The 13,102-nt window shown below is 48.4% G+C and overlaps 1 long non-coding RNA gene across 6 annotated transcripts in view; it reads right to left on the reverse strand.

The window, feature by feature from the left end:
• Positions 1–13,102, reverse strand: part of LOC147341735 (uncharacterized) — a 61,343-nt gene that overhangs the window by 21,512 nt on the left and 26,729 nt on the right. The window lies entirely within an intron of this gene.

Here is a 13,102-nt window from a genome sequence, read left to right on the forward strand (position 1 = left end):
TATATTCCTAAAGAATATTTTATTCTTTTTGTTGCAATGGTGAATGGAATTATTTCCTTAATTTCTCTTTCTCATTGTTAGTGTATAGAAATGCAAGGGATTTCTCTGTGTTGATTTTATACCCTGCAACTTTACTATATTTATTGATTAGCTCTAGTAATTTTCTGGTGGAGTCTTTAGGGTTTTCTATGTAGAGGATCATGTCATCTGCAAACAGTGAGAGTTTTACATCTTCTTTTCCAATCTGGATTCCTTTTATTTCTTTTTCTGCTCTGATTGCTGTGGCCAGAACTTCCAAAACTATGTTGAATAGTAGTGGTGAGAGTCTAGTTCCTGTCTTGTTCCTTGTCTTGTTCCTGACCTTAGGGGAAATGCTTTCATTTTTTTCACCATTGAGGATAATGTTTGCTGTGGGTTTGTCATATATATCTTTTATTATGTTGAGGTGTGTTCCTTCTATTCCTGCTTTCTGGAGGGTTTTTATCATAAATGGATGTTGAATTTTGTCAAAGGCTTTCTCTGCATCTATTGAGATAATCATATGGGTTTTATTTTTCAATTTGTTAAAGTGGTGTATTACATTGATTGATTTGCGGATATTGAAGAATCCTTGCATCCCTGGGATAAAGCCCACTTGGTCATGATGTATGATCTTTTTAATGTGTTGTTGGATTCTGATTGCTAGAATTTTGTTAAGGATTTTTGCATCTATGTTCATCAGTGATATCGGCCTGTAGTTTTCTTTTTTTGTGGCATCTTTGTCTGGCTTTGGTATTAGGGTGATGGTGGCCTCATAGAATGAGTTTGGAAGTTTACCTTCCTATGCAATTTTCTGGAAGAGTTTGAGTAGGATAGGTGTTAGCTCTTCTCTAAATTTTTGGTAGAATTCAGCTGTGAAGCCATCCGGTCCTGGGCTTATTGTTTGCTGGAAGATTTCTGATTACAGTTTCGATTTCTGTGCTTGTGATGGGTCTGTTAAGATTTTCTATTTCTTCCTAGTTCAGTTTTGGAAAGTTGTACTTTTCTAAGAATTTGTCCATTTCTTCCAAGTTGTCCATTTTATTGGCATATAGTTGCTGATAGTAGTCTCTTATGATCCTTTATAATTCTGTGTTGTCTGTTGTGATCTCTCCATTTTCATTTCTAATTTTGTTGATTTTATTTTTCTCCCTTTGTTTCTTGATGAGTCTGGCTAATGGTTTGTCAATTTTATTTATCTTCTCAAAGAACCAGTTTTTGGCTTTGTTAAATTTTGCTATAGTCTCTTTTGTTTCTTTTGCATTTATTTCTGCCCTAATTTTTAAGATTTCTTTCCTTCTACTAACCCTGGGGTTCTTCATTTTTTCCTTTTCTAGTTGCTTTAGGTGTAGAGTTAGGTTATATATTACAATTTTTTTTTTGAAAATGAAGGAAACATTGCTAACTCATTTTAAGGCCAGCAGAATCCTAATATTAAAAAAATGAAAAAGATATATTTAAAAAAACCTGAAAAAGATCTTAAATTAAAAGAAAATTGTGGCCCAACATCCTTCATAAACATAGACAGAAAAATCCTTTAAAAATATTACCTAGTCAAATCTCACAATACATAAAAATAATAACATATTAGGTCTAAGTAGGGTGTAAGCTTGGCTAAACATTTGAAAATCAATCAATATAACTTGAAATATTAACTAAATAGAGTTTAACTTCATGAACTTTAAAATAAATACAGAGAAAATATTGCATCAAATTTTATACCCATTCTTAATGAAACAATTTCAGCAAACTAGGAGAGGCCTTCTATTACATTTGGGATGAAATCCACACTCACTCTTGTCACTGTGCTCCTGTGCTCAGTCTCTCAGGCGTGTCTGACTCTTTGTGACTCCATGGACTGTAGCCCCAGGCTCCTCTTTCCATGAGATTCTCCAGGCAAGAATACTGGAGAGGGCTGCCATTTCCTACTCCAGGGGATCTGCCCTACCCAGGGATTGACCCCACGTCTCTTGCATCTCCTGCATTGGCAGGCAGGTTCTTTATCACTGCACCACCCAGGAAGCCCACTGGTCTCACTGGGGGTGGGGGACTTCAATTTCCTCAGAAAGGCTGTGTCCTTTCCCCTCTCCAGGCGCTTCTCATTAGAACACATGGAACATCTAGGGTATTAGTGTGGTAGGGCTTCCATCATAACAAGTCTCACAGACTATGTGGCTAAAACCACAGGGATGTGTTATCTTGGTTCTGGAGGCTGGAAGTCCAAGATCCAGGAGTCAGCAGGGCCTCTTCTTTCTCAGATCTCCATCCTTGGATATCTTCACAGAGTCTTCCCTCTGGATGTCTCTGTCTAACTGCCTCCCAGGTGGACTCAGTGTTAAAGAATCTGCCTGCCAATGCAGGAGATGCAGATTTGATCCCTCGGTCAGGAAGATACTCTAAAGGAGGAAATGGCAGCCCACTCCAGTATTCTTGCCTGGATAATCTCATGCGGTCTAAAAGAGTTGGAAGCAACTGAATAGCTGAGCACACACACCTGTTGGATCAGAGCCAACCCTAAGAACCTCATTTTAACCAGATTACATCTGGTCCATCTAGTCAAAGCTATGTTTTTCTAGTAGTCATGTATGAATGTGAGAGTTGGACCATAAAGAAGGCTGAGAATTGATGCGTTCAAATTGTGGTGTTGGAAAAGACTCTTGAGAGTCCCTTGGACTGCAAAGAGATTAAATCAGTCAATCCTAAAGGTAATCAATCCTGAATATCCACTGAAAAAACTGATACTGAAGCTGAAGCTCCAATACTTTGGCCACCTGATGTGAAGAACCAACTCACTGGAAAAGACCCTGATGCTGGGAAAGACTGAGGGCAGGAGGAGAAGGATGTGGCAGAGGATGAGATGGTTAGACAGCATCACTGACTCGATAGACATGAATTTGAGCAAGCTCCAGGAGATAGTGAAGGACAGGGAAGTCTGGTGTCCTATAGACCTTGGGGTCACAAAGAATCAGACACAGTTTAGTAACTAACCAACATCTACAAAGACTCTGTCTCCAAATAAGGTCCCATTCTGAGTGAGGAGTGGGGGAATTTAGGAGGGGGATACAATTTGGCTCATCACAGTCCTTCTAGATCTTTCTTCTCCTTTCTCACTGTACTTCTCCACCTTACTCTTTCATCAGGAGGCATTTCCAGGAACCCCAGGCCAGATCAGCCCCCAGTAAAGGACACAAGTCTGGTTCTCACCTCTGGAAAACTCCCCACCCACCCACCTTAGTGTCTGCGCTAATCCAGATCTGCATGAAGAGCCAGGACCCACCTGTGCTCAGTGAGTATTGTTGTGTGAGTGCCTGAGGGATGGATGGATGAATGAGTGATTGAATGAATGAATGAGCGGGTGGACCTGGCCATGCTGCTCCTCCACGCCTCCCTGCCCGGACCTGGAGTGTGCCGGGATCTCTGTAGCCTGTGGATTTTAGCGAGTTTGTCCTGCGCCCCCAGGGAGGTCTTGGGAAACCCCAAGTGGCTGTTATTTTACCTTCTGGAGCTGGAAGGTGATCATACAGACCTATGTTTAGCAGCGACGCTGGCTCGAGGCCACTGCCAGATAGACGGGCCTGGGTTCTGGGTTCCTGGAAACGAGCCCTCAGGCTTCCCCAGCTCTCCCTGTGGCTGCCCTGACCCACTTCCCCCTGCCAGGCTCTCTGGGGTGGGCAGGAGGGCCGTGGAGCCTAGGGGCTGAGTGCTGTGCTGTGCGGGCAGGGCGCTGAGCCCTGACTCTCGAGCCATGGGACAGAAGTTGACTGTAAAATGGAGAGGCAGCCCCCAATTTCTCGGGTCCTATAGGTGCTTCCCGAGGGGGCAGGCACCACCTGCCATGGTGGGAAGGAGCCCTAGAGAGCTGGGTTTGAGTCCTGTTGCACTCCATGCTGGTTGGGGGCCCCGGGCAGCCCCCTGGACTTTACTAAGCCTCCATTTCCTCCCCATACCCTCCTCCAGATTGGGTTCTGCCATAAGTGAGGTGGGCACCGCATGGCCTGAGGTCTGGGGTCCTTATCCCCTGGGGTCAGGCAGACTGGTGGGCATGGAGACCTGCAGGGAGGGCAGAGTGGCCACATGGCCTCTGTCCTTCTCTGACTCCTGTGTCCCATGGCAGCTCCTGTGTTCTCTGGTCAGGGGACCACACTCCAGCTGCTGGTACAGGTACCCACTTAGGGGACTCCTTTGGGAATTGTCAGCGGGGGAAGAGTGAGGGACAGTTCAGGAAGGGTACAGGTGTGCAAGCCCCTTGCCCTTGATAGGTGTGACCCCCATGTCTCAGCATCCCTTTCAGGACTCTGAATAACATCGCCCCTCCCAGGCTCCCTGCTCCCTCTGCCCTGCTGCCCAGGGTCACTTCCTAATAAACCCCTCCCACAGGACCCCCTTCTCAAGGTCTGCTTGGGGAACACTTCCTGGGATGGGTGACTGGTAGGGTTTGGGGTGATCAAGCAGGCCGAGATGGCAGAGGGTGTGTGGATTGTGGGGTTCTGGAGACGATGTCTTCTCCCGATGTGGGCCGGCGGGGGTATAAGGGGTCCCTACTGTCTGCAGCGTGGGAGCCAGGCAGCCCTGTGCCCTCCTGCTCCAGCCTCGCCCCTCCCCCAGCCGAGGGGAGCAGGGGGCAGCTTGGTATAAGGCCTTTCTTTGCGCCCAAGCTGTCTCGAGGGAGACCCCAGCCTCAAGTCCCCACTGCACCGCATTACCTGGCTGGTACAATGAGATACCAAAGGTTCATGGAGCAAAATGTACCTTCAGTAAGAGAGTATTGAAGGGCCTGGCACAGGGTTGCCCCCACAGTGGGCAGGACCTTAAGGGAATGTACATTTTTGCAGGGCAACAAACTATGTCACCTCAAATTAGCATGGCACAATTGCTCTGATCCAGGCCTGCTTGTCCCACAAGAGAAACCCCAGGCCAGCCAGCTGGAGCCACTGGCTTTTCAAGCTGCACTCCCCATCCCCAGGACCCAGGGCTGTGGGTGACCACACCAGAAGACCCCATATGTCGTCACAGCATCCAATTGACCCCACATAGGAATCTGCCTACAATGCAGGAGACCTGCATTCAATCCCTGGGTCAGGAAGATCCCTGAGAAGGAAATGGCAACCCACTCCAGTACACTTGCCTGGAGAATCCCACGGACAGAGGAGCCTGGTGGGCTACCGTCCATGGGGTTGCAAAGAGTTAGACACGACTGAGTGCCTAACACTTCCGTGTCACTTTCCATAACAAATGACCTTAGACTGGGTGATTTTAACAATAGGAATGTCTTCTCTCACAATCTGGAGGCCAGAAGTCCAAAATCGAGGTGTGGGTGGGACCTTGCTTCCTCCTAGGGCTCTGGGGGAGAGTGCTTCCTGTCTCTTCCAGCTTCCAGGGCTCCAGGCTTCCCTGGGCTGTGGCCGCGTCCCTCCAGCCTCTGTCTTTGTCACCACGTGGCCTCCTCCTCTCTGTCTATACAGTCTCTCTCTGCCTCCTCTTAGAAGGACCCTTGTTTGGACTTAGGCTAATTCAGGGTGACCTTATCTCAAGACCCTTCACTTAATCATATCCCCAAAAGCCCTTTCCCCAATAAGGTCATACTCACAGGTATGCGGATAAAGATGTAGGCACAGCTTTATCTTTTAATTTATTTTTTGTTGTTATTTTTTTTTGTATCCCAGTTCCTTATTTTTGTTAGTAATTGTGTCTCAAGCATTTTTTTAAGCTTTTTATTTTCTATTGGGGTATAGCCGATTAACAATGCCATGATAGTCACTGCAGTTGGTGACTGCAGCCATGAAATTTAAAGATGCTTGCTCCTTGGAAGAAAAGCTATCACCAACCTAAACAGCATATTGAAAGGCAGAGACATTACTTTGCCGACAAAGGTCCATCTAGTCAAAGTTATGGTTTTTCCAGTAGTCATGTATGGATACGAGAGTTGGACTGTAAAGAAAGCTGAGTGCCAAAGAATTGATGTTTTCAACTGTGGTGCTGGAGAAGACTCTTGAGAGTCCCTTGGACTGCAAGGAGATCCAACCAGTCCATCCTAAAGGAGATCAGTCCTCGGTATTCTTTGGAAGGACTGATGCTGAAGCTGAAACTCCAATACTTGGGCCACCTGATGTGAAGAACTAACTCATTTGAAAAGACCCTGATGCTGGGAAAGATTGAAGGCAGGAGGAGAAGGGGACAACAGAGGATGAGATGGCTGGATGGCATCACCGACTCAATGGACGTGAGTTTGAGTGAACTCCGGGATTTGGTGATGGACAGGGAAGCCTGTTGTGCTTCAGTCCAGGGGGTCGCAAAGAGTCAGACACCACTGAGCGACTGAACTGACCTGAACTGATGATGGTCGTCTCAGCTGAACAGTGAAGGCACTCAGCCACATATATACATACATCCATTCTCCCCAAGCCCTCCTCCCATCCAGGCCAGCACACAATATTGAGTAGAGTTCCATGTGCTATACAATAGGTCCTTGTTGGTTATCCATTTTAAATTTAGCAGTATGTACATGACCTCTCCAACTCCCTAACTATCCCTTCCCCCCAGCAACCATAAGTTTGTTTTCTAAGTCTTTGAGTTTCTTTTTGTTTTGTAGGGCTTCCCTGGTAGCTCCGACAGTAAAGAATCCACCTGCTATGCAGGAGATTTGGGTTCAATCCCTGGAGCAGAGAATGACTACCCACTCCAGTGTTCTTGCCTGGAGAGTCCCACGGACAGAGGATCCTGGCGGGCTGCAGTCCACGGGGTCACAAAGAGTCCGACACAACTCAGTGACTAACACTTTCTGTTTTGCAAGTTCATTTGTATCATTTCTTTTTAGATTCTGCATATAAGGGATGTCATACGATATGTCTCCTTCTCTGACTTACTTCTGAAGGTGGACCATATTTAAAGTCTTTATTGAATTTGTTACAATATTGTGTTGTTTCTGTTTTATGTTTTGGATTTCTGTCCAGGAGGCATATGGGATCTTAACTCCCCAACCCTCACCCTCTGCCCTGGAAGGCAAAGTCTTAACCCCTGGTCCCCCAGGGGCATCCCTGGACGTGGCATTTTGGAGGTCACCATTCACGGGTCTACACTGCAGGCGTGAGGAGGTACGGGGAGAGTAGCAAATCCCTGGAGGGGAGAAGGAGGGGCTGGGGGTCGTGTGGTTCAGCCCAGGTGACCCGCCGGAGGAGACTTAGGTCATGCCCAGAAGGCCCGGGTTCTCAGTACAGGGTGTGGGGCGGGGCCCACTTGCCCAGGTCTGAGGGCTGATGTACCCCCCACAGGGCTGGCCCGCTGATCACAGCTGGCTGGCCCTCTGCCTTTTCCCATGGCACAGACATGGGGTTGCCCGGGAAACCACCCCAGAGTTTGGAGGTGGCCCGGGCCTTGGGGTGGGCCCAGCGTAGAAGTTGCATGAATTCGGCAGGGTACAGAACCTCCCAAAGCTTCAATTTCCTCGCCTATAACTAGGATGATCGTGGCCCCTAAGCCCAGGGCTGCCGTGAGGTCTGAAGATGGAGTGCCAGCCAGCACCAAGCCTGGCACTGGGCCCCTCCACTCTCGGGTGCCAGGCTGGTCCACACAAGGCCCCGGGGGCCACTCGGCTCTGGGTCATCAGCGGGTGCCTCTGGCCCTCATCCAGGGCCAACCTGCAGAGACCCGAGGGCCGGCGAGCTGTGTCCACACACCAGACTCCCATGCCTCATCCAAGGTGAACGTCAAATAAATACATAAAGGTGGCCGAGGAAAAATTGCAGACTGTGTGCTGTTTATGCAAGTGATTAAAATTCTTTGGCTGGCCACGTTTCATCCCACCTCCAAGAGAGAAACAGTTCTTATTAAACCCAAATGCAATGTGTCAGGTGGGGCTGGTCGTTAGGTGGAATTTTCCCTGTTAAGCTTAGCCCAGAATGAGGGCGGCGTCTTCAAAGGGGCCTGCGGATCTCCACCCAGCCCCACAGCAGGGCCCACAGCCCTGGCCTCCCCAGGGCTCAGCCCCGCAGCATGAGGCCCAGCCCTGTGGATCTCCGGCACGGTGGCTCCAGTGGACAGGGAACCAGCCTCCCTTCTGTGAAACTGGGTCTGCGTGTGCGCCACAGGAGACGGCAACCCACTCCATTATTCCTGCCTGGAGAATCCCATGGACAGAGGAGCCTGGTGGGCTGCACAGGTTCCCTAAGAGTTGGACACGACTGAGCAATTAACACTTCCACTTTTTACTTGAAATATTTAAGGTTAGGGCTCCACCGTATGAAGTCGGGAGGCACAATTCCGCCCTGAGGGAGGTCTGATTCGTGAAGCCCACCCTCCATGGTCTCTCGCCTGTCGTGACACTCCCAGCACCTGGTGCCTGGTCTGGCTCCTCCCCAACCTGGGGGACCCACGCTCTTGCCTGTTGCCCGCCGGGGACTTTTCTGTCCAGGGATGTCTGCCTTTGGCTCAGCGTTTCTGGATAACGTCTAGTGAGTCTATTGAAGAAACTCAGGGCAAGAACTCCCCTGGTAGTCCAGGGGCTAAGACTGTACTCCCAGCGCAGGGGCCTGGGTGCAATCCCTGGTCAGGGACTCTCATATGCTGAAACTAAGAGCTCACATGCTGCAGATCCTGCATGCCGCAACCGAGACCTGGGCAACCAAATAAATAAACAGTAGAAGACAAAATCTTGAGGCAAATTCTGCTTCCAGCTCTGTTGGCGTTCTTGGTCCTGGGCTGACCCTCCCCCCAGGGATGGCCATTACATTTGGACAGTGCAGTTGAGGCAGCTCTTGACCAATGCCGGATACGCAGCCACATGTGACCACGGTCCTCAGAGAAGGAGGCTCAGAAAGGAGCCACAAGGAAGGTCTGCTGGGTTAGCAGCAAGTAGGTGGGGGTCCTCGGAGCATGCTGGGCCCACTGAGCAGAGATCAGAGCCCAGGACACTGATGCTTCTGGAAGCTGTGGGCCAGGCACCCAAGGGAGGTCCCCAAATTGGAGGTGGGATGTGATTCTAGAGGTTGAGCATTGCTGGGATATGTGATCCAGCCGGGGATAGAGCATCACTTTTTCCCCAGACACGCATCTGGGGACCAGGAAGACTTGCCTTAGGAGTAAGGATGCCATCTGGGTACCAGGAAGACTTGCCTTAGGAGTAAGGATGCCATCTTGAGGCAAGACCCACTTTAGAATCTCCTGGAACAGACAAGCTCTCATAGGATCCAGCTGAGATGGTATGGGAAGGGAACCTCCCCAAGTTAGTGGGGTGTGGTAACACTTGGATTCCCTAATACCCACTAATGCTGTGCGACATCAAGGAGGTACAAGTTCAGGGGAGCAGAAAGAAATGGAGTTACTCACCAGAATAAATACCAACATTCCCCACATAAATAAATACCAACATCCTCAGAGGGATTAAAGAGGAGAGACTGTCCGCAGGATATATCCCTCATAAAGTCTAGTTAGCAATAAAAAATTAGCAGATATGAAAAAAAAAAACAGGAAAATGTGACCCATAGTCAAGTAGAAAGCAGTCAATTAAAATGAACCACTTGATGACTCATGAGCCAATAAAATCATCACAAGGGCACTAAGGCACTAACTATGAAAACAGAAACTTGATGAATTTATTTCATCAAAGTTAAAATATTCTGGACTTCAAAAAAAGAAAAAAGATGGTAAAGAAATCTGAAAGGCAGATCACAGATGAAGAGAGAAGACTCACACGGCATCTCTTGACGAAAGGAGTTTTATTCAGAAGACATACAGGACTCTTAAACTCAATCATAAAATAAACAACCCAATAAAAATGTGGGCACAGGATACGAACTTACACTCCCCAAAGGAGACATCTAACTGGCCAATAAATAGGTGAAATGCTGCTCACCACCGTTAGTGATCACGGGAATGCGGACTGAAAGGGCAGTGAGGTGATGCCACACCCACTAAGATGGTTTGTGTTAGACGGGCGTCACCACGCGCCAGCCAGCGCACAGGACATCTGGAATCCTCACACTGGTGTGGGGGCAAGTCCAGTTGCCCTTCCACTTGAAGAATTTGGCAGTTTCTTTTTCTTTCATATGAAGATGCTCACTCAGACATCCAAGGAAGAACTGGCTAACAGAAGGAAAAGCCTTTCTGGTGGAAACTGCAAATGTCTGGAACTTTGGCAGTTTCTTGCAAATTAAATACCCTGTTACTACACAGCACAGTTGCCCCACTCCCAGAGATTCACCCAGGGGAAAAGACACCTACATCCTTGAGAGCCTCCCACACCGAGTTCACAGCGGCAGGAAGTGGGGCAGCCCGCCTCTCATGACCATGTGAATGATAAGCAATCCAGCCACGTTCACAGTGAAAGGAACAAAGTTCAGACACACACAGGCTCCTAAAACCTCATTACTGCCCTGCTGAGCAAAAGAAAGATGGACCCAGAAGAGTGCCTGCCACACACGGTTCTCCTGGGGTGGGATCCAGACCTGGCAGATAAAAGCTGTAGCACGAGACGGTAGATGAGTTGTCACCTGTAGATGGGAAGGGCCAACTGATTGCAAAGAGGCACGAGAGTACTTTCTAGAAGCACTCTGTATTCTGATAAAGGTGACGATTGCCCAGCTGTGTGCATGTATCCACTCATTCATTGAACTGAACTGGCCTATTTCATTGTGTGTGAATTAAACCTCCATAAAGCTGATTATGGGGCTTCCCAGGCAGCACTAGAACACACCTGCCAGTGCAGGAGATTTAAGAGATGCTGGTTCCATCCCTGGGAGGAGAAGATCCCCTGGAGGAGGGCATGGCAACCCACTCCAGTATTCTTGCCTAGAGAATCCCATGGACAGAGGAGCCTGGCAGGCTACAGTCTGTGGGGTTGCAGAGTCAGACACGACTAAAGCAACTCAGCACACACACGAAGCTGATGATTTTTAAAAGTCTGAGGCATTGGTGTTTGTCTTCCCTCTTGGCCCCAGACTAGTTAGTATAACTGACAGGTGTGTCCAGATCCAGATGCTCTGTCAGTGGGCTTGGCCAGGGCTAGATTCCTGGGAGTGGGTAGAATGAACAAGCCTTAACCCCAGTGGTAACCCAGCCCGTGAAAGCCATGTTTCCCAGAACCTTTGTCACGGTAACGAACCACGCCCAGTCCCTCCATCTCAAGGGCTACAGTAGCAAAGGTTTGTGTTCAGTGCTTTTTACGTGGCCTCCCAGGAAGGCAGGAGGCAACTGCTGCTCCCCCTGGGGACACAGGCACTGGAGGCAGCCATCTGGGGAGCTCTGTCTACCACGTGGATGCTGATGCTGGCAAGCGCCATGCTGGAATCTTCCCTCTAGCCAATTAGCACCGGGATCATTCCACCTACCAGTCTGTTGACACCAGGACTGGGACCCCTCAGGCCAAACACCTAGTCAGGCAGGGCACAGCCCCACCCACCAGCAGCCCAGCTGCCTTAAGAAACCCTGAGCCCACAGCCACCCCCAGGGACCTGGCCCTGTCCTCCAGCATACCAGGGAGCCAGCACCAGTGCCAGAGACCCAGGGACAGCACTCCACCCACCAGTGGGCAGGCACCAGACCTGGGATCCCCTGGACTTTGGCTTCACCCATCAGCTGTCAGACAACAGCCCCTGGGGTACCATAACCTGCCGGGTTAGGACAGCGGGCTGTCACCAGCTCCAGGACCACCTGGGCCCCACTCCCCAGCAGGCCAGCCTCAGGTCCGGGATCCCCACGGCTCTGCAGCCAGAGAGCCCTGGGACCTGACCTGCCAGAATTATCATTTGATCCAGCAATTGCACTCCTGGGTATTTACCAGGAAAACAAAAACGCTGATTTGAAGAGATATGTGCATTCCAATGTTCATTACAGCAGTATTTACAATAGCCAAGATACTGCAGCAACCTAAGTCTCATCAATAGATGAATAAATAAAGATGACTTATGTATGTATATATATAAAAGATATGATATATATATATATATATATATATATATATATAATGGACTATTACTGAGCCATAAAACCTAATGAAATCTCATCATTTGTAACAACATGTATGGGCCCAGAGGGTATTATGCTAAGTGAAATAAGCCAGACAGAGAAAGACAAATACTGGATGATTTCATTTATATGTGCAAGCTAAACAACAAGACAGATGAACAAACATACGGACCAGAAGAAGAGCTATAGATACAGAGAACAAACAGGTGGTTGCCAGAGGGAAGGATGTGGGGGAGGAGAGAAACAGGGCATCGAGATCGAGAGGGACAGACTTCTGGTTGCAAAATGAATGAGTCATGCGTATGGAACGTGCCATGCGGGGAATACAGTTAACAGCTACGCTATATCTCTGTATGGTGACGGCCAGTAACCAGACTTATCATGGCCATCACGTTGAGACGTATGGAGAAATGAATCCCTATGCCGTGTAACAGGAGCTAGCATAGCTGTTGCTGCTGTTTAATCACCAAGTCAGGTCCGACTCTTTGCGACCCCGTGGACTCTAGCCCCCCAGGCTCTTCTGTCCATGGGATTCTCCAGGTAAGAATACTTCCCAACTCAGGGACCAAACCCGCATCGTCTGCCTTAGCAGGTGGATTCTTTACCACTGAGCTAACAGGGAAGCCCCAACTAACATAGAATTATATAGGGCAATTATACTTCAGAAACGAACCACCTCATAGAAAAACAGATCAGATTGGTAGTTACCAGACACAGGGGTGGGGTAGGGGGAATTGGATGAAGGTGGTTATAAAATATAAGTTATAAGATAAATAAGCACGAGACGTGTAATGTACAACGTAACTATAGACATGGGATATTTTATATGATAAATATAACTAACACCACTGTATAAAGTTTTAAGATGGTAAATCCAAGTTCTCATCACAAGGGAAAACGCTTTTCTATTTCTTTAACTTAGTACCTATGTAAGATGATGGATGTTCGCTAAACTTATTGTGATAATCATTTCATTATGTGCTGTGTGCATGCATACTAAGTCGCTTCAGTGAGGCCGACTCTTTGTGACCCTAAGACTGTAGCCTGCCAGGCTCCTCTATCCATGGGATTCTCCAGGTAAGAATACTACAGCGGGTTGCCAAGCCCTCCTCCAGGGGATCTTCCC

This window comes from Bos grunniens, chromosome 29, assembly GCF_055505025.1.
Source record: "Bos grunniens cultivar Pamir isolate PY7600 chromosome 29, Bosgru_T2T1.0, whole genome shotgun sequence".
Taxonomy (NCBI): domain Eukaryota; kingdom Metazoa; phylum Chordata; class Mammalia; order Artiodactyla; family Bovidae; genus Bos; species Bos grunniens.